Source organism: Zingiber officinale, chromosome 1B, assembly GCF_018446385.1.
Source record: "Zingiber officinale cultivar Zhangliang chromosome 1B, Zo_v1.1, whole genome shotgun sequence".
NCBI lineage: Eukaryota > Viridiplantae > Streptophyta > Magnoliopsida > Zingiberales > Zingiberaceae > Zingiber > Zingiber officinale.
The window spans coordinates 161,176,161-161,199,164 of NC_055986.1; positions in this window are offsets into that span (position 1 = coordinate 161,176,161).

Below are 23,004 nucleotides of genomic sequence, written 5' to 3' on the forward strand. Positions count from 1 at the left end.
GTTCGGATCAAGAGGACCAGACACCAGGCAGGAAGTCTTAGTTGCGACTAGGTAATGAAGTCCTAGTAGGTCGGGTGGACCGAGGGGCAGGAAGACATGGTGGGTCGAGGATCGGACGTGGGAAGCCTATGGTCCTTTGTTTGAGGGGGGGGATTGTTGGGGTTGTAAGGTTGCAAACATAGTCCCATATTGGAAACACATGAGAAAGATCATGAGTTTATAAGAGAAAAGATATCTCCATTGGCATGAGGCCTTTTGGGGAGAGCCCAAGAGCAAAGTCATGAGGGTCTAGGCCCAAAGTGGACAATATCATGCAATTGTGGAGATATCTAAATTCTTTTCGATCCTTCATTGACTTCTTAGGGTAACCCATAAAATTACAACTAACAGTCCTTGAGTCTGATTTATTTTCATTAGGGTTATAAGGCATAGCCTCAACTGGACAAGCCTAGATGTGTAAATGTCTAATGATAGGTTGTCTACCCATCCACATCTTGAATGAGATTTTAGTTATTGCTTTATTAGGTACTTTATTGAGTATGTAAATTATAATCTTGAGTGTCTCGTCTCATAAAGACTCTGGTAGAGAAGTGAAGGTCATCATACTTCTCACTATATCTTTAGGGTTTGATTGCAATGCTTAGCTACATCATTCTACTAGGTGTACCGGACATGGTATACCGAGGTACAATCCCACACTCAGTAAGATAATTCGCATAAGGTCTTGGATGTTGTTCACTTGATCCATCATATTTATCGTAATATTCACCTTTACCGTTAGATCGAACGACTTTAATTTTCTTACCTAATTGATTTTCAATTTCGGCTTTGAAAATTTTGAATATGTCCAAAGATTGCAATTTCTCATGAATAAGGTACATATAGTCGAATCAAGTTAATAAAATATGTGTGTCCATTTCAAGATGCCTTAGGGAATGATCCACAAATATACATCTGTGCTAACTCTAAAGCATCACTACAACAACTTGCTCTATTATTTCTTTTGTTAGTTGTCTTCCCCTTAAAATACTCAATTAGACATCAAAGTCTGACATGTCAAGAGAATTAAAAATTCCATGTAACATTAACCTTTTTAGGTTTGTCTATATATATATCCTAAATACCTATGCCACAACATGGATGAATTTAGGATTGTAAACAAGCCGAGCCGAGCCGAGCCGAGCCGAGCCGAGCTTTAGGGTGTTCAAGTTTGTTCGATAAGGTAACCAAGTCAAGCCAAGCCAAGCCGAGCTGAGCTTTAGGGTGTTCAAGTTTGTTTGATAAGGTAACCAAGTCAAGCCAAGCCAAGCCGAGCTTAAAATGAACCAAGCCATTGAAATGATTGTTTAAGCTTGCCTTGATTTATTTTTTTATAAGCTTGAGATTATTTGAAACTTGACTTGAGCTTAGTTCGTTTAGATGCTATCAAGCTCTAAATTTAAGTTTGGTTCGAGCTTGGTTTGTTTAGATGTTATCGAGCTCTAAATTTAAGCTTGTTTGATTGTTTGAAACTTGTACTTTTTTTATTAGTTATGGAGCTTGATAATTCAAGTCTATTTATTTTATTTTGTTTTGTTTTGTTTATTTAGCATATTAATAATAGTTTTATTAATGAACATGGTTCGTGAATATTATTCACGAACGTTGTTTACGAACATTAACGAGCTGAACACATATGTGTTCAAAGTTGTTTGTTTAGTTTAACGAGTTATTCAAGCTTGTTTATTTAATTGATCTTGTGTATATTGAAAGAATATAAACAAGCTCTTACCAAGCTGAACACTAAGCTTGTTCACGAACGTTTGGTTCATTTATAGCCCTAGATGAATTCTCATCAATTAATTTGTATTTTGTACCTCTACTATGCATAACCACATTGTCAACCATAGGAGTTATAATGTTTAATTTATAAAGCTCATCAATTAAGGAATCATTGTTAACCAATGATACCATAAATGCATTTTCTAGATCCAAAAAAATATCAATCGACTCTACTTTTGCTCTCTTTTCATTCCTTGTATAGATGTATCTTTCACCATCAAGTGAAAGTCATCTCTTGGGACAACTTGCATAGTGACACTAATGTGAGTAGTGTTGGGGAATGCCCGATGTGGTACGTGTTAAAATATATTTTATAAACATGTGTAGCAGAAATAAAAATAATAATAATTCTTAATTATTACATCAACACTATATGCATATAAGGATATAACACGACTAGACATGATCACATAATTAAATTTTCATAGAAAGTAAGTTTGTGCTAGGCGTACCTGACGATTCATTATCGAACCTTATAGATAGCGTTTGCTAACTTCGCAAGGTAAGCCTCTTTCAGAATCAACGAGCAAGCAATCGATTGATGAGGAGTGGAACTGAAAGCAATCAAGTGACACTCGAAAGTCTCGCCTCTATTCATATCCATATTGAGTTATCATTAAAACAACTTCACGAAGCCACGAGTCATTCATCTCTGATCAGTACTCGCCAAGCATGAAGATGAAGCAATCCAAGAGAACTCCTACGACATGATTTGGAGGGCGGTGTGACACTAAAATCATCGACACTGAATTTGTCAGCATCGAAATCGTCGACACTGAATTTGTCGGTACCAAATTAAGTGGCTGGAGTGTTGGGTGCTACCTGGAATTCCGTTCTGTTTCCCCTGTATAAAAATTTGTACAAGCACATAACTTTTCCTAGCAACCCATGTGTTCTTAAATTTGGATTGGAAACGAAACTTAACATTTTTACTCCAAATTCAAATCATGTGTTCTTCATAAGTTAAACTTGGATTGGAAACGAAACTTAATATTTTTACTCTAAGTTCAACTCATGTGTTCTTCAAAAGTTAAACCATATTACAAAAGTTGATTAAATATCTATTTCAAGGATTGACTTCCAGGTCGTTGGCGAGGCACTCGACCTTCTTGGTTATGAGATCATCCACCACTTCCTAGACAAAGTCTTTCAAAGAAATTGAATATTTAAACTCCTCACAGTAAACCCTAGGTTTAACTAAAGAGACCTCAATCGAAGCACAAGATTGAAACATAAAATCGAAGCATAAAATCGAAACTCAAAATCGTTAGCCTCTTGTGTTGGTATTTCAGGATCCATACAAAGAAAAACTAAACTAGTTCGCAGCGGAATAAAGAACTAGTTGTACCTTTCCTTGTAGCTAAAGACCTCTTGATCGTCTGCTGTATTCCTCTCCTCCTCTTGGACGTGTGGGCGACGATCTACCAAGACAAAGACACCCGACATTCTCCTTCTTTTCCAAGCTTTCGACCACCAAAGAATACAAAGTGAAGATGCCTTCTTCTTCTTCTCCTCCAAGCAACCGGCCACAAGGTGAAGGTCCTTCTCCAAGTGCCGCCGACCCTTATGAAGAGGAAAGGGAAAAGCGGGAAGAGCCGACCACAAGAAATTAGAAGAGGAGCCTTGGTTGTTTTTTGAGAGCATCCCTTCCTCCTCTTTTATAATCTTTGCTAGCGGCTAATAAGGAAAGTTTTTAATAAAATTTTATTTTATTTGCTATTGTAGATGGTTACAAAAAAGGAAAGATTTTAACAAAATTAAAATCTCTCTTTTAAACCATTGTAAATAGCTATAAAAGGAAAGATTATAACAAAATTTTGTTTTAAACAAAATCTTCCTTTTATTCCTATAATGGTTGGTTACAAAAAAGGAAAGATTTTAACAAAATTAAAATCTCTCTTTTAACCATTGTAGATAACTAAAAAAAAAGAAAGATTTTAACAAAATTAAAATTTCTCTTTTAACCATTGTAGATAACTACAAAAAAGGAAAGATTTTAACAAAATTAAAATATCTCTTTTAATCCATTGTAGAAAGCTATAAAAGAAAAGATTTTAACAAAATTTTATTTTCAACAAAACTTCCTTTTCTCTTCTTGTATGGCCGGCCCCAGCTTGGGCACCAAGCATGGCTTGGCCGGCCCCTTGCTTGGGCACCAAGCAAGGATGTGGCCGACCCCTCATTTGAGTAAGAAGGAAAATCAAAACGGGTGAACGCGAGACTTTATAGAGGCTACAGCAGGAACCGAGAGGAGGAATAGGTTTTAGCCTCCCGATGAGCTTGAGCTTCTTGTGTTCGACCTAAACACCAAACTTAAGTTCATCAATAATAACTCATACCACTAAAAAGTTATTATTGAACTACCGCACCAATCCCATATTACATTATGGGCTCATTCATATCATGAGTGCATTAATCTCTCTGTGTTTAAGATATCGAATGTCCATTAATTAAATGAGTTACTGACAACTCACTTAATTAATATCTAGCTCCAAGAGTAGTATCACTCAACTTCATTGTCATGTCGGACTAAGTCCACCTGCAAGGTTTACATGGCAATCCTTATGAGATCCTCAAGGGAACATCATCAACCTAGATAACTATGACACAATTTTCTTCTATAATCAACAACACACTATATAAATAATATTATTTCCCAACTTATCAAGCTTATTGATTTAAAGAATAAATCTCACCCATTGATAAATTAAAGAAATAAATACTAAGTATATGTGCTTGTTATTATATCGAGATTAAGAGTATGTACATCCATAATAACAGAGGTTATGTTCTTTTATGCAGTCAGTATAAAAGGAACAACCTCAAATGGTCCTGCTCAATACACACATAGTGTACTAGTGTAATTTTATAGTCAAGATAAACTAATACCAAATTATACTACAACCATTCCAATGGTTTGTCCCAATCCATCTTGGTTGTGAGCTACTGTTTATAATTTATAAGGAACTGATAACATGATCTTCTGTGTGACACCACACACCATGTTATCTATAATATAAATTAAATGGACAACTGTATTTAACTAAATGCAGACATTTGATTAATGTGATTCTAATTTTAAAATAAATGTTCATAAAAAAACAAGGCTTTTAGTATACATCCTAACATGGAGATGGTTGGCGCTAACTCTTGGGTGACAAGAGCTTGGGCGGTAGCTAGAGAGGGAGAGGGAGAGGGAGAAGAGGATGAGAAGAAGCCCTAATCAAATTAGGGTTTTCTTTCAAAAATAAAATCACTACTCTCTTCTCCTTATAGAGGATATTTATATAATTCTACATGACTTGGGGAGTAAGTCATCTCCCAAATCCAATAAGTAAAATCAACCCGATCCATTACCATTAAGATTAAGGTTGGTTCAAAACAAAATCATCTTAGTTCATAATTAAATCAAACCCTTTTGATTTATTATTAAATCAAGTTGTTTCATAACTAAACAGAACCCTTTTTGGTTTATTATCAAATTATAATAAATCTATATCTCCTAAATAGTCATGGTCCATTCGTACTTCTGTTCGATAAATATCTTTCCATATTTGTCCTTTTGATTTAGTCCAACCAAACTCTATCTCTCTCTTGATTTGAGAATTCAATTCTCAAACTCATTTTAAGTCTCTAAGATAAACTCGTAGTGTATGTGACCTTATAGGTTATTGATTATGTTGGTTGTCCATAATTAACCATTAATTATAGAATGATCATGAGTGACACCTAATAGTACATCATAATCCAAAATTGACCTGAAAATCATCGGTTGATTCTAGAACCACTTCTAAACCTTTTAGTAGCTATGGTTAGTCGTGCCTCGTTTCTTTCACTCGTCTTATATCCACTTGGTTAGGACATGGTCTATGTATTAGTTTCCACTAGGTTAACTATGTCACACCTAGCCCAAGTAATACTTACTCGTCCTATGGATTCAAATTACTTGTACATGTGTCTAAGAGTCTCATATTCTTAACATGTGATGTTTTGGCTAAAAACTTTGAGTAACAATCCTGATAAGTAGTCATAGGGTATATATCTCCTTGTAAGGAGTGATGAATCCTTTGTTGGCTATCCAAACACCTTCGGATACTTTGACTTATACTCAATCATCTTGGGTCCACACCTCCAAGGAGAGGTTTGCTCAAGATGTCAAACTATAAGTATCCATGACTTAGGTAACTTGAATACCTCGAGTCGAAGGAAGCTTGCACTCAAGCTGCAATGAGATCTTCATTGACATATCTATATATGTAGAGATCCATATGAAGTCTCATAACATATCACTCCAATGAACTAGTTGCCATAACTAACATATATGTTTAACTCTCAACATCCCAATGTCTCCATCTAGTGAGGAACATCTGCTTGGTTAGACCAAAAAGTATAACTCATGCTAGTCTTACAAAATTGATGATGTCCAAACTCATCAATTCATCGACTAGGGAATATTTCAATACATTTATAATTACACATGTAGAGATGCTCACTTATTGTGATCGAATCACAAGTTCTCTCATGCTATGAATCGTATTGCGGACATTTAGTATGAGTTTAAGATCCAATTATACACATAGGGAATGTGTACTCAAATAGTGAATTTCATGTATCCAATAAATGATACAATATTTAAGGTGATTACCTTAGGACACCTCTCAAATATAATATACTCTCACTAGGCCTAATGTCAATCCCCACGATATCCAATACCATAGACCTCTACATAACTCTCAAACTAGTTTTGAGGTAGAGGGTTTTCAAAGGATCCGCTGGGTTCCTTTCGGTAAGAATTTTCTTGATTTGTATTTCACTCCTATTTAAATCTATTTGATTAAGTGATAGTGGCAAAGCATATGTTTTAGATCGTTGATGATACCTGGATCCCTTGGCCTAGTCAATGGCCTAATTGTTGTTGCGGTAAACTGGTACTACTTTAACAATGCTCAGAACCTTATCCAAGTTTAGTGACGAACTTCATGATCTAAACCACTTCCATTGCTACTTCAGAAGTTGTAATGTATTCCACCTCAGGGATAGAATTTGCAAAGGCTTCTTGCTTAGAATCTTTCCAATTTATTGCGCTTCCATTTTAAGATGAATACGTATCCAAACTGGAACTTAGAATCATCCTTGTCTATCTAGAAATTGACATCAATATACCCACATATAATCATATTACCCTTTTCATATACCAAGTACAAATCTTTAGTACTTAAGGATTACCTTGACAATTACCGAACGATCCATACCTGGATATGATTGATATTTGCTCGTGAAAATCAGAGCGTACGATATACTAGGTCACATACATAACATAACATAACATATATAATTGATTCTATAGCTAATGCATATAAGATCTAAATTATGTGAATCCTCTCGTCTTGTGTGCTCGAGCACATAGACTTCGAAAGGTAAATCTATGCCACATGGGAAGACAACCTTTCTTGGATTTTTTTCATGCTAAACTGTTTTAACACTTTATCGATATATGTAGACTGTAAATGACTAAGCAACATTTTCGATCTATCTGTATAGATCTTAATCTCAAGGATATAGATTGTTTCTCTCATGTCTTTCATGGAGAATATTTTAGACAACCAAACTTCAACTAACTGTAGAAAGGGTACATCATTTCCTAGAAATAATATGTTATCAACATAAAACACTAGGAATATGACCGCACTCCCACTAACCTTCTTGTACACCTAAGGCATTAAGATTTTGTGAGAAATCAAACTCACATCCATGTTGATTTTCATCTTGAAAATTCATTTGCACCCAATAGGTATTATACCTTCGGGCGGGTTCATTAAGTGCCAAACTTGATTTCCAAACATGGAATCCATTTTCGATTTCGTGGTTTTCAAACCATGAGTCCCTTTCTAAACTTTTTTGAACTTCTTTATAACTAGTAGGCTTCTCATCCTCAATGAGTAATAGGTCTCTCATTCACCTATGAGAAATCCACATCTCTTGTGAATTAGACATATCCTACTAGATCTATAAAAAGGTGGTGTATCAACAGGTTCGACTGCTACATCATCCTAATGAGTAATCAATTGTGATTCTTGATTAGGCATCTCTTGTGTGTCTATTGGAGTCACTTGAACTACTCTTAGTCCAACCTTACTCCCACTATTTTCTACAAGAGAAACTATTTATCTAGAAATACAACATGCCTTGAAACAAACTCCTTTTGTTCCAAGAGATGATAGAATTGGTAACCCTTAGTTTCCTTAGGATAACCAATAAATATACACTTATCAGACTTAACATCCAACTTTTCTGATACTGTCCTCTTCACATAAGCAGGACAACCTCATATTTTCAAATAAGATAAATAAGGATTTTTACTAGTCCATTTCATAAATGGAGTAATAGAGACTGCCTAAGTTAGAACTCTGTTTAGCAAGTAAATAATTGTCTCGAGTGTGTAATCCCAAAAGGCTTTGGGAAGACTTACAAGATTTATCATTGACCTAATCATATTTAACAAGGTTGAATTTCTCCTTTCAGACACACTATTATGGTGTGGCGTATAAGGCAGAGTTCATAGAGATAATATCCCTTTGCCTCTGAAATAATCTTGAAACTCTTGGCTTAAATATTTGCCACCTTGATCGGATCAAAGTATTTTAATACCTTTGCCAAGATGTTTCTTTACTTCATTTTTGAATTTTTTGAACCTTTCAAAGGCCTCAGACTTGTATTTCAATACATATATCCAAATCATGAGTGAACATTGATGAAGGTAATGAAGTAGCTGTAACCTCCTCGTGCTAGAGTTGATATCAGTCCACATACATCAGTATGTATAAAGCCAAGCAACTCTCCCACTAGTTCACCTTTTCAGAAAAAGATAACTTAGTCATCTTGCCTTTTAAACATGAATTGCATGTATCAAATGAATTTAATTCAAATGATTTCAGAATTCCACTCTTGTGTAATTCAGACATGTGTTTCTTACTTATATGGCTAAGGCGACTATGTCACGTGTATGAAGCTAATTGATTATTTCATCGTCTACTATTGTTTTAGCCCACATATGTCATTACATATATGTGAGACACACTTAGTATCCAATACCAAATAATTGAAGAAGTATTATTCAATCTCGAAGCAATTTGAAGGAGGTAGGGCATCAGATGTCTTTCTCTTCTTCATGCACTCAAGATAAATCTTACCGTTTCTTCTCCAATATTCCATCTTACCACAATGGTAACATGGATCCTTTTGAGCCAGTTCTTCCTTTTTAGCCTTGAGAACAATTCTTAAGCTGCGAAGGCAATCCAAGAAGTTCAGTCTGATCAGTTTGTTGGTTTCTAAAGTTGAGCACAAATTAAAAAAAACATGCTTATTCTAATAAACTAGAAATACATAATCAAGCAAATATGAGAGAGATGATTTATTCCATAAATGTAAATAATTTATACACGTATATGGATTCCAACGTACTTATCGAATTCAAAAGCTCTTACTTAAAATTTGGAAGATCGTAGGTTTTTTCCAAGTGATTTGATATCCATTATAGATAAGAACAACCTTGACTTTGACCAACAAATCATTCTTAGTTATAGTGGTAGGTATCACGTATACTGATTATCTATCACATATACATAACTATCAAATTATGCTATCAACCAATTGAATATTCACATAAACATCAGGTTGTTAACACATTAACAAATATACATCAAATGTATATCACTCAACTTTACCTCTATCCATGTTGACCTTAGCTTTGGCACAACAAATCAACACTTCAAGTTAAAACTAACCCGTTAATCATGAGATCGTATCTCGATGGTTTAAACATATTTAATTTTAGGTTGAGTTTGACTTTGGCCAATAACTCAAAAAGAAATCAATCAAACTCTAGTTTTACCATATTAACAGAAGGTGTATATTTTAATATTTTACATAAGGGATTTAAGTCTTATCATCACCATGCAAATGCACTATCTACATGACATCACACGTATGCCATAAATGATGACATGACATCACACACGCATTACATAATTACATCTAATCATGGCATAATTAATAATATAACACATTGTTATGTTGCCGTAAGTGTACGACAACGTTGTCAGTAATATAAAAGATTATCGAACCTACAAGAACTGGTTATAAGCACTAGTGATTTCTCACAAAAAATTAGCTAAACAATTAATGGTTGAGAGTCACGTGCTAAGTAAAGAGAAATGATATTGAGAAAAGGAAAGAGAGAGAGAGAGACTTGATTTGGGAGATATTCTAGGGGTTTGGTTTCATTATAATGTTTATCAATGTATCATGGTTCACCAATTTTCCATCCTCAATTCTCATACACTTGTAGGAAGCTAAATTCATTACCGACTCTTCCCTGCAGTAGTCAAGCCGGAATGCTATTTGGATCAATATCCCATGCTATTAAATATAAATTATTCCTATGAAGTCTGGTAATAGGTCACTCCTATCACTAGGGTCCCTCGATCATAAATCACAAGAATGCACTACTCAATAACCATAGAGATATATATAACAATCATGTCTAACTCCCTACTTCCTTGTAGGGAATTGCTTCTCCTTTCAAGGTAATACCCTAGACATCTGGAAACGGGTTACCCCTGTCACAAGGGTCTCTCAGTCATATAATCTAGGGCATTCCCCCCAACGGAATTAACAATTCTACACAAATATTCAATTAAATATGAGAATTAAGCTCAAACACAATACATACATATAAGATCAAATAGATACAAGGTATGGTAATGTCATATAGATAGTAAATTGATGTATCCATGAGTTCTTACATCAATCCACATCACAATTACTCCCTTAATTCTAGAATAATAGATCTACTCCATAGCACGAAGGGAAGAATTCAAAGACATAAGAATTGAAAGCATTAAAACCCAACTAGAAGAAGAAGGGAGAAGAAACTTATCCAATTGTGTTGAGTGATATTCGGATCCAATTCTTTACTTCTGAAGTCGATGAGATGATGAAAACGGCCTTGGATTGTCGAATGGGGAGTGGAGAGAATGTACATCGGCGCCAAGTTGGATCCCCCAAAGGGAGAGCCTTTCTCCTCTTAGAAAGGGGAAGAAATCCCCTTAAATAGTGCTAGGCACGAGCCTAGCTCGGCCCGTGCCACGGCCATGTGGCATCCACATGGCCAACCTCTGCTTGTCCTCTGGTCAGGTGACACGGTCGTGTGGATTCACACGACCATGTTCTGCTTGGTCTCTGGACGAACCACACGGTCATGTGGCTTCACACGATCATGGCCATCTCCTCCTCTACTTCTTGGCACGGTCGTGTAGATCACACGACCAAAGTCTTCTCCACCTCAGATAAGTGGCATGACCTTGTGAACTTCACACAGCCAAGCCCTTTGTCTTTGCTTGTTCTCCAAATCGTCTATGAACGTCGTTTTCATCCCAAAAGTGACTTCTGTCAACAAAAAAATACACAAAGAGTAGATCTCAAATAAAAATAATAATAATTATGCTGAACATATGATAAGAGGTGTAGAAATACACAGATCAAGTGCAAATAAATTATGTGAATGTGCGTCAAAGTATGGATAAAAGTGTATATAATCTACGCACATTATACATCGCACACATGACATATATAATGATATAGCACATCACACGTATGGTATAAACATCTAATGCATTCATATGACATACATATGTGGCATGACCTAACATAAATTATATCATAGATATTATAATATTATTTGTAAATAAAGTATGATTAAAAATTTGATTTACAAAAAACAAGATTCTTATAATTAAATTAGAAAATAAATTTCTATATTTTAATTATATATTTTATCTAGAAAATTATTCTCAATTAAGAAGAAGATTTAATCAATTAAAAAAATTTCTAATTTTAAATTACCAAAAAAATTAGGAAATTATGATTAGAATTTCTTAATCAATTTATAATCTTTTATATATGATTTTTTTAAAAAATATTAGAAACTTTACAAAATTTCTTATTAAATTAAGAAACTTTTCAAAATTAGATTTTCTTATTAAATTAGAATCTTTCCAAATTAAAATTTTCTAAATTATTACCGAATATTTTCATATTGAAAATTTTCAATTTATTTCAGAACTTTTTAAAATTATAATTTCCTAACAAATTAGGAAACTTTCTGAAAATAGAAATTCGTAATAAAAATAGGAAAAATTCTAAAAATTAATTTACAAAATATTTTCAAAATAAATTTTCCTAAATTATTTTAGAATTTTCAAAATTAGAATTTCCTAACAAATTAGGAAACTTTCTAAAAAAATAAATATGTAATAAAAATAGGAAAATTTTAGAAATTAATTTATAGAATATTTCCAAAATGAAAATTTCTAAATTATTTCATAATTTTATAAAATTAGAATTTTCTAACAAATTAGGGAAACTTTATAAAAAAAAAATCTTAAAAATTTAGAACCTTTCAAATTTAAAATTTTAAAATTATTTATAGAAAATTTTCAAAATGAAAAATTTTAAATTATTTTAGAATCTTTCCAAATTATAATTTCCTAAAAAATTAGAAAAAAAATCTAGAAATCAATCTATCACCAACTATCACTCATAAAATAATTTTACGATCATGTCGAAATATGATCAGGTTTTGATACTACTATTGGGAAATGATCAATGTGATATATGCTAAAACATGTTTCATAAACATGCACAGCGGAAATAAAATAATAATAATTTTTAATCATTACATCACTTATACCACACGTATTCAAGGATACAACACATATAGACAATGATCACATAATTAAAATTTTACGGGAAGTAAGTTTACGCTAGGCGTACCTAACGATTCATGATTGAACCTTGTAGATAGTGTTTGCTAGCTTCGTAAGGCAAGCGTGCTTTGAAATCAACGAGCAAGTGGCTGATTGATGAGGAGTGGAATTGGAATCAACCAAACGACACTCGAATGACTCACCTCTATTCATATCCACGCTGAGTTATCATTGAGACGACTTCAAGAAGTCACGAGTCATTCTTCTCCGATCAATACTAGCCAAGTGTGAAGATGAAGCAATCCGAGAGAACTCTCATGACATGATTTAGAGAGCGGTGTGACACAAAAATCGTTGACACTAAATTTGTCGGCACTGAAATCGTCGACACTGAATTTATCGGCACCGAATTCGATGGCTGGAGATGGCCGGCGCTAACTCTTGGATGACAAGAGCTTGAGCGGTAGCTAGAGAGAGGGAAAGGGAGAGGAGAAGAGGATGAGAAGAAGCCCTAATCAAATTAGAATTTTCTTTCAAAAATAAATCACTACTCTCTTCTCCTTATTGAGGATATTTATATAATTCTACATAACTTGGAGAGCAAGTCATCTCCCAAATCCAATAAACAAAGTCAACCCGATTCATTACCATTAAGATTAAGTTTGGTTGAAAACAAAATCATCTTGGTTCATAATTAAACCAAACACTTTTGATTTATTATTAAATCAAGTTGTTTCATAACTAAACCGAACCCTTTTTGGTTTATTATCAAATCATAATAAATCTATATCTCCTACAATAGTCATGGACGATTTGTACTTTCGTTCTGATAAATATCTTTTCATATTTATCCTTTTGATTTAGTTCAACCAAACTCTATCTCTCTCTTGATTTGAGAATTCAATTCTCAAACTCGTTTAAAGTCTCTAAGATAAACTCGTAATGAGTGTGATCTTATAGATTCCCGGTTATGTTGGTCATCCATAATTAGCCATTAATTATGGAATGATTATGAGTGACACCTAGTAGTACATCTTGATCCCCAATTGACCTAAAAATCATCGGTTGATTCCATAACTACTTCTGAACCTTTTAGTAGCTACAATTAATCGTGTCTCGTTCCTTTCACTTGTCTTATATCCACTTGTTTATGACATGGTCTATATGTTAGTCACCACTAGGTTGACTACGTCACACCTAGCCCAAGCAATACTTACTCGTTCTGTGGATTAAATTACTCGACCATGTGTCCAAGAGTCTCATACTCTTAAAATGTGATTATTTGACCAAAGACTTTGAGTAACAATTCTGACAAGTAGTCATAGGATATACATCTCCTTGTAAGGAGTAGTAAATTCTTTATTAGCTAGCTAAACACCTTCAGACACTTCAACTTATACCCAATTATCTCGGGTCTATACTTCTATGGAGATTTTACTTAAATGTCAAAGTATAAGTCTTCATGGCCAAGATAACTTGAATACTTTAAGTCGAAGGAAACTTGCACTCGAGCTGCAATGTGATCTTCATTAACATATCTATATATAGAGAGAACCATATGAAGTCTCATAGCAGGTCACTCTAATAAACTAGTTATCATAACTAGCATCCATGTTTAATTTTCGACATCCTAATGTCTCCAGCCAATGAGAAACAACTACTTAGTTAGATCAAAGAATATAACTCATGCTAGTCTCACATAATTGATGATGCCCGAACTCATCAATTCATCGACTAGAGAATATTTTAATATATTTATAATTACACATGTAGAGATACTCACTTGTTGTGATTGAATCATAAGTTCTCTTATGCTATAAATCATATTGCGGACATTCAGTAAATGAGTTTAAGATCCAATCATACATATAGTGAATGCACACTCAAATAGCGAATTTCATTTATCATATAAATGATACAAAGTCTAAGGATATTGCTTTATGACACCTCTCAAATATAACAAGTAGTAGCACCGATATCTATCCACAAAGTGTTAGTGGATACAATAACTAAATTGACTTCTGAACTAATAAAGTTGAGAAGTTTACCTTTCGTTATACATCAGTTGGTATATTTAGGGTAATCTTTCTTTATATGATCTTTCTTCTTGTAGAAGAAATAAGTGGACTCCTTATCCTGTTTCTTTTAATCCTTATGGTTAAGACCCCCATAATCTTTGCTTTTCCTATGCTTTATTAATTCTCTTTCTCTTCTTGGACAAACCTTGAGAATCAGATGTTAGGTGAGCACTTTAAGATGTCTGATGCCTCAATCTCTCCTCCTCTTACACGCATTGAGCTATAAGCTCATTTAATGTTCAGTTTTCCTTTTGAGTATTATAAGAAATCTTAAAAGTAGTGAACAGTGCAGACAGAGATATCAAGACAAAATGCATTAATATAGACTTGGACATATCGAGTTTAAATATTTTCAGACTTGTGACAGTATTGGACATTTTCATAATGTACTCCTTGATATTTTCTTTGCCACTATACCGCATGGTTACCAACTTCAAAAGATGTGTGGTCGTCTCAATTTTTTCGTTTGCTATGAAATAGTCTACTAATTAGCTAAGAAAACTCCTAGTATCCTCTCCCTTAATTATTGAGCATTTAATTGGTGCCAAAATGGAAAGCCTCATGATACTTATGTTGGAACTCCAAGGTTGTTTTGATGTGATCAAACAAGTTAAATTAGGTCCTGTTTTGTTTAACCTCTGTGTTTAAGTGTGCAGGAGCTTAGGAACACAGGAAGTCGAGCGAAAGACACGGCTAGTGAGAAGGACGACATGAAAGAGAGTTGACAGACTCGGTACGTCTGAGGGACGAGGTGCCACGGAAGAGTACACCGATGGACGAGAAGAACGTACGCGACGTTCGGGGGACGAGAAGCCGGGAAACAAGGCTGCTCGAGGAGAAGGCCGAAAATTAATTAGTTTGGGTGAACCTTATTCCGGATGGCCGAGATCACCCAAGCGAGCGGAACCGGAGTGGAAGACCCGGACCGAGGTGACTAGAACCGGAGAAGAGGGTCCAGACTGAAAAAGTCAACTATGTTGACTTTTATGGGCCCGAGCGCCTAGCCAGAACCTCAATCTTATCAGGTTCGATGTGCTCGTTGATCGACGCGTCGGGGATAGAATTCTATCCCACTCCAGGTGCCCGGAACCCTTTCAGGCGCCCGAAATAGTGTTATAAATATAACTCTAATTTCAGTAGTTCAGATAACAACTTGTAATTCTTTTCTTTCTGTTCTACTATTGTGTGTGAGCTATTAATGTTGTAAGAGGCTACTCCGCCTGAAGGAGATCTTCAGAAAAGTGCGCTTCATTTTCCTTGGATTAGCAATCTCCTTATTGCAAACCAAGTAATTCTCCTTGTGTTTCTGTCCTTTTAATTAGTCTTTTTTTTTATTATTACAAGTGTTCTTAATTAAGCTATAAAGTTGAGAAAGGGTGGAGTTTATTTTTGCAGGGCAATTCACCCCTCCCCTCTTGCCGGCCACCAAGGGACCAACAACTTAGACACATGTGATTCGATCGCTTCCACTTTTCAAATTCTACCATTTGCTCTATAGTACTAACACTGGCATTAAAGAGAGTGAAAATAATATAAGTTTACAATTTAATTAAAGCCAATAACATGTATAAGTATAAGTAATAAAACATAAGATTATGCAAATAAAATAAAATTTTAAATGCATATAAATAGATTTTTTATGAGATACTAAATACAACATTATATTTTATTATGTGGACAAAAATATAACTTATTAGTAATACTCACTAATATAACTCAAACTTTAGTTGATCACACAATGAGATTTCATTTGGGCTAACCCATTGTGCACATATTTGACATTTTATATGAGTTATAAATTGGTTCATAACTTACTACAACCTTAATTAGTCACACAATATGTCTTTCTTTGGGCTGACATTTTTTGCGCATGATCTAAACAAAAATAAAGTTTGTTCCATAGTTATAGGCTACCCATAAATATATATCTGATATAAAATGTAATTTTCTTTTAGTATAAATATACATCCACTGACACAAAATGCATTAAACTTACCTAAAGTATTTCGTCGAGGCCTACACAATAGCTCAATTTAGTAGTACATGTGTGTACATAGACCTAAGAAAACCCTAGAAACTTTAATAAAATAGATAACTACTTGATCAGACTTATAGCAAAGTTTGGGTCCATCAGTCGATTAATACCATATGACAATCGATTATCCCAGTCGACTTGAAAACCCGCTATATTCAATTTCAGAATCGTTAATCGATTGGTAATGTATGATAATCGATTGGTATTACCCATTGATCCTACCAATCAATCACTAATCGATCCTTCTTCACCCGATTAAGACCAGTAGTTAATTGGTGGAAATCACTAATCGTTTGTGCCTCTAATCTATTCGAGTGATCGATGAAAATGATTCCATCATGATTTTAAGGCTATAATCGATTGGAAAAGCTCCCAATCGATTAGGATGATCAATTATGATAGTTTCTATCAAGCACCAATTGATTGGCGAAGGCATTAATCGATTAAAGATTAAGCCCATATTTAATCTTGTTGTATCAATTGATTGCAGAATCAATGCAATCAATTGGTGTCAACTGATTGATTTAGCTAATTGATTCTAGATGATTCTATTCTATTCACTATTTTAGGCTTGGTAATTAATTGTCCGACCAAGGTAATCGATTACACCATCGTAAGTTGACCTAAAATCATATCAAACATGATGGTTCTTCTAGAAGATGGTGGTGGTTCACCGTTATTCTTCATGTTCTTTGTATAAGTCATGAAAAACTTAGAAGAACAAGCCTTTCCTAGGTTCTCTATTATAGTAATTCAATGGTCAAACACTAGTTAAACCTTAATTTAGCAGGATAACAAAAGACCGATAAAGAACCTAAACTGTATAGCCATAGAAAATGATGAAATAGAGCCTTAGCTATGATAAGCTGCATGAATTTTAAGAACCGCAAAGAATTCAAAATATAAAATACAACATATGAGCATGAATATTGTTTCAATGAAAGCATGATATATTATATGAAAAGTGTTAACCAAGAGCGATAAGGAACCTGATTGAAGAGTTATCCTTTTCCTATAGCACTGTTTGAGTATCCCTGAGGAAGAAGAAGCAGCGAAAGCAATAGGAAAGACCTTTCAAGGGAATTAGCTACGGTTGACGGTGTCACTTAACCTTCATTAATTGGTGTTGTGTCCAAAAGGATATTCATATGCCTCCATAATTGCATGATATTATCCACTTTGGGACTAAGTTCTCATGACTTTATTTTAGACTCTATCCAAAAGATCTCATGTCAATAGAGATATCTTACATCCTTTTAAATCCATAATTTTTTTCATATCTTTTCAATGTGAGATTTTGATTGTATTTCTAATAAACCTCTCCTCAAACGAAGGACCACCATTAGTCTCATGATTTGGGCCTCCCTGCGAGCATCCAGTCACCGTTGACTTGCTTCAGGCCTCCCTGCGAGCATCTGGTCATTCTTAACCTGCTCCGACCTTCTCCATGAGTATCTGATCACCCTGACCTGCTTCAGGTCTTCTTGGCAAATATTCGGTCATTCTGACCTACTCTGACCCTTCTCCTCAAGCATCCGATCATCTTAACCTGCTTCAAACCTCACCACAAGCATCTGGTCACCCTGACCTGCTCTAGTCACCCTGACATACTCCGAGCCTTCTCCACAAGTATCGATCAGCCTGACTTGCTCTAGGCCTCCTCGCAAGAATCTAGTTATCCTGACCTACTCTAAGCCTCCCCGCGAGTATCTGATCATTCTTGACCCACTCTGGGCCTCTCCGTGAGCATCCAGTCATCCTGACCCACTTTGGGTCTCCCCGCAAGCATCCGGTCATCCTGACTTACTCCTAACCTCCCCGCAAACATCCACATCCGGCCACTCTTGACCTACTTTGAGCCTCCCTGTAAGTATCTGATCATGATAATCTGCTCTGGGCCTCTCGCAACTTCGTTCAAGGTCACCCCACATAACATTTGGTCTAGACCATGACTTTGATACAATTTGTTGTGTCCAAACAAAGTGTTCATATATCTTTATATTGTCCATTTTTGGTCTAAGCCCTTATGACTTTATTTTTGGGCTCTACCCAAAAAGTCTCCAATGGAGATATCTTATATCTTTTTAAACACATGATCTTTTCCATATCTTTCCAATATAGGACTTTGATTATATCTCCAACAATTGGGAACAAAGGTTATGCCAAGATGCCTATTATCAACCTATAGATGATAACGAATTAGGATAAAAGGTTCTACATATTAAACTCATGTTTAATAATCCAAAATTTAATAACCTTAAATTAAATAACTTAAATAAGTTTGGTTCGTATTGATATTTACAACTTGTAAGCAACCAAAATGGATAATAATATCTATGTAACCTTGATTCGATATTCTATATAATTAAAAAATTAATACTTTTCTTGGGATCATTTACCCAAGAACACCATTGAGATCGTGTTCATTTCTCTCGGCCAACTAAGGTCATCTTGAGTGAGCTCTCATCACTACTAGAGGTATTCTAGTCGATAATTGCAATCCCAATCTCAAACAAGGAAGTCTAAGTACCTTTTAAAGCAAACGAGCTCTCTAAACACATAACTTGTCAAGTAGCTTCTAGGTCATAAGATGAACCTCTCTAAATAATTAAAATTAGTTAAACCCTAACAATACAATCAATTTACTAAACTATAGTAAGTAAAAGGTAATTATATTCATTCCAGACATCTCTTATAATTTGTTCCCAATTTATATGAAGGGAGGTAAATCACGGGGTCAGTTTATAATTGACTACTAAATGATTAGATGGTGAAAGAATTTTTTTTTCTAAAAACATGCCTCTATCGTGAATTGATATTTTACTCTATTGTAATAAATTTATCATCCTCTAATTAACTGAACACTATGTGAGACAATTAATTTACTAAACCAAACCTAATATTATAATGTCATAAACTCATAATTAATAAAGATCTTTGAGTCCTTCAAATTCCAAGACCACCTATAAGTCTGAAGCTTCTCGTTACTTTCTACTTAATCCATAAACTTCATTATGCAAGCTTAAATTACACTGATCTCTAATTTATATAAAATCATGCATAACTGATGTAATTCATAGAGGCTGATTTAAATTACATTATCCAACTATTAAAATATGGTAACTAAAGTTAACCATAAAGAAAAAAAATTAATATTCCAACACAACATACCTTTTTTATTAATACTATTAAATAGCTAATACTTGTTCTGACGTCAATAATTTTTACCAATTAAGTTTTAAGTTCAACAAAATATCACTTATGCTAACTTTAATATGTAATAAAATTATATTGAACCATACTGTATAACATGGAAGACCCGTGCCACAAATTAAATACTCCACCTCTTTTCGTTAACTTATTTCTTCTTTTCTCCTTTTTTATTCCCTTTTCCTACTTTTAATTTAATTTCTTGGTAAGCTCCAAAGAACATGTGAATTCATTTACTTGTAGAATGCAAATCTAACATAGTTGTTTGGCTCAAGTAGGGAATAAGAGTGGACATCCAAACCCAAACTTAAAATATATATAAAAAAACAAATTGACAAGTTCAGTTTTAGTGTGTGTGTGTATATATATATATAGGTTTGATTGTTTTTCTATAATGGTTTTATTAAGAAAATAAGCTTAAATGAAGTTCAAAAGAAGAAGAAACCTACAGCTGCATGCATTTTCTTGTTCATAAGTCAAATCTGGTCTCCAGTTCAGCGATCACAAAAGAGAATATAATAAGTGCCCAGAATGAAACCATCAGTTACAAAACAAACTGCATGCGAAGGCTAGCTTCTTCCTGCATGCAATCATGCATGCAAAGGCCATTTCGACCTAGAATTTACCAGCTTTTGTGAATGAAAAGCTCAGAATTTTCATGATCTGAAGTTTAATTGAATATTGTTTTTCTTTTGTTTGTGGTAGCTAGTGGACCTGATACTGTCTGAGCTCCTCTGATTCAGTCTTTCAGAATTGTGTCGGAGAAGATATTTGCTGATATCTTGTCGTCTATGTTTTATTTATTTATATCTTATCATATTTTGAAGTAGAGTAAAATTATTGCTAAAACAGTCTCTTACAATGTAAAATAAGACTGCATATAATAAATAAATTCATATGAATTTCGTAAACCAGACTATACATTTATCTATCTTATCTTATTCATTTTGGTTTGTTGTATAGGCAACAGTGAAGGGGAGGCAAAAGGCCTTGGGAAGGTTGAAGAGCCATCCCTTATTGCAGGCTTTGCTCCCTCACCCACCAATTCCTTGTCCCACTCTCTGCGTTTTCCTCTGAGAATTTGATTGCATTTAGACTCAGAACTGTGCATGTCGTCAGACAATTTGGATTCTGAATCTTTGACATTGATTTCATATATTGTTTTTTGAATAGTAATTATATATAAATTAGGCTTTTATTGGTTAATGAAAGTGTAAATTGTACTTTTTAAACATAAACTGTTCCATCAATTCTATAAACACTCAATATCTTTGAATATTTTTGACTATGGAGAAGAGAAGATTTTAAAATTTAAGAGAGATTTTCCATTTGGATGACTAAAATGGTTGATTTTTTTTTTTTTTTGTAATTATTGGAGAGGCATAGCAAAGACACGTTCAGGTGGAGAGATGTCTCTTCGATGAAAAATTAAAAAGTTGTTGGTTTTGTTTGTTGTTATCGCATTCTAGTGCATGGCCCTTTGGGCTAGTTAATGTACAAAGAGATAGAGATATCAACCTTCTAAGTGTGCATAAATATCAATGTACAAATAAGAACACTAGAATTGAATATCAATATCAATGAATATCATGAAAGTCAACCTCTAAATGTGCATAAATCATACTCCGGATTTATTGGCAGACGATTAGGACAGAAAACTATCTACCTTTAAGATTAGTTCAGATGAAGTTCAAACATTTAAATTATATAAAAAATAGAGATGATAATTCATCCTAAAATTAATTGGTTATGACGGAGAGAAAGAGGCACACAACTCTCACATTGTCTGTGAGAGAGATTCCACATGCCTTGCTTCATTTGTTATGCGCAAGGTACTAACTATGGTAACTATTAGGACGACAAATGAATGAAAATTGGATGCAAGCTAAGTCCTTCAGAAAACTTCGTTGAGTTGACTTGTGCGGATCTTTCATCATGTTTCTAACTGATCCTGTTCGAAAGCTGAATCAACGGACGCTGAATACGTGGTGCTCTCCGAGTCGTTGACATGGATCTCCGACTGGTCGTATGGTCCTCCGGCGAACCTGCAAAGAAGTCGGGCCGGGAAGGGGTTCCTGGCGACGACCCTCCGACGCTCAAGTCAGGCAAAGCTCAATAAGAAAGTGGTTCCAAAAATCGTAGAATGCGCACCTCCGGCGAAGGATGAGGGCCTTTATATAAGGCTGTGGAGAAGTGGGAGCACACATACCGAGGTGTACACGTGTCCTCAGCCCATACCCCAGTAAAGGCCTGTCAGTGAATTTATCTGACCCCATACTGCTACAGTCCAAGCACGTCTTCGATGGGACAGCTAAACCCCCTGTCGTAAGATTTGGAGTATGGCCTAGACGTAGAACATGCCCGCTGTCAGAGAAAGACGTCCCTTGTCTTTTTCCCCTTGTTCCCGGTCGAGCGTCCGGCCGACCAGCCTCTGCCTTACGTCCCGCCAGACACCTATAGTGGTCTACTTGGGAGATTCTCGATAATGTGCTTTGTGGAGACTGTTAGCAGTATGCTACCTCATGTCTTCGGCCGAGCGTGCCCTTCGCTCGGCCCTACGATCCTGTACCATGAGCGCTGGGGCCCAGCTTCCTATTGGGGCGCCTTCAGTTAGAAACCGGTCAACCGGCCGGGCGTTCGACCCACCCATATTCGATCGGTCATCTGGCCATTTGACTTCCGCGTGGCGTTGACTCCCCAGAACAGGGGTCCCCTATTTTTATCGCCGGATCACTAACAATTAGAAATTTTAAATTTGGCAAATATTATATATATATATATATATATATATATTTCAGGTTAGAAGAAAGATAAAAACTTATAATAAACTTGTAATTTCAAAAGAATAGATAGTTGTAACCCTTGCATATAAATTTATACAAATAAAATATTATTCTGTAAACTAAACACAAAAGCAAATAAATCTTCAGATGACCACTGGTGCCCCATGCTTACTATCCTACTTCTATCCATCCATCATTACATGTCCCCTTTAAAGAATCATGAATAGGTCCTGTTGTTTATATATATATATATATATCAATTTCTTTTTTCGATGAAAGATAATTAATATACTAAAAAATATTTTTGAAAA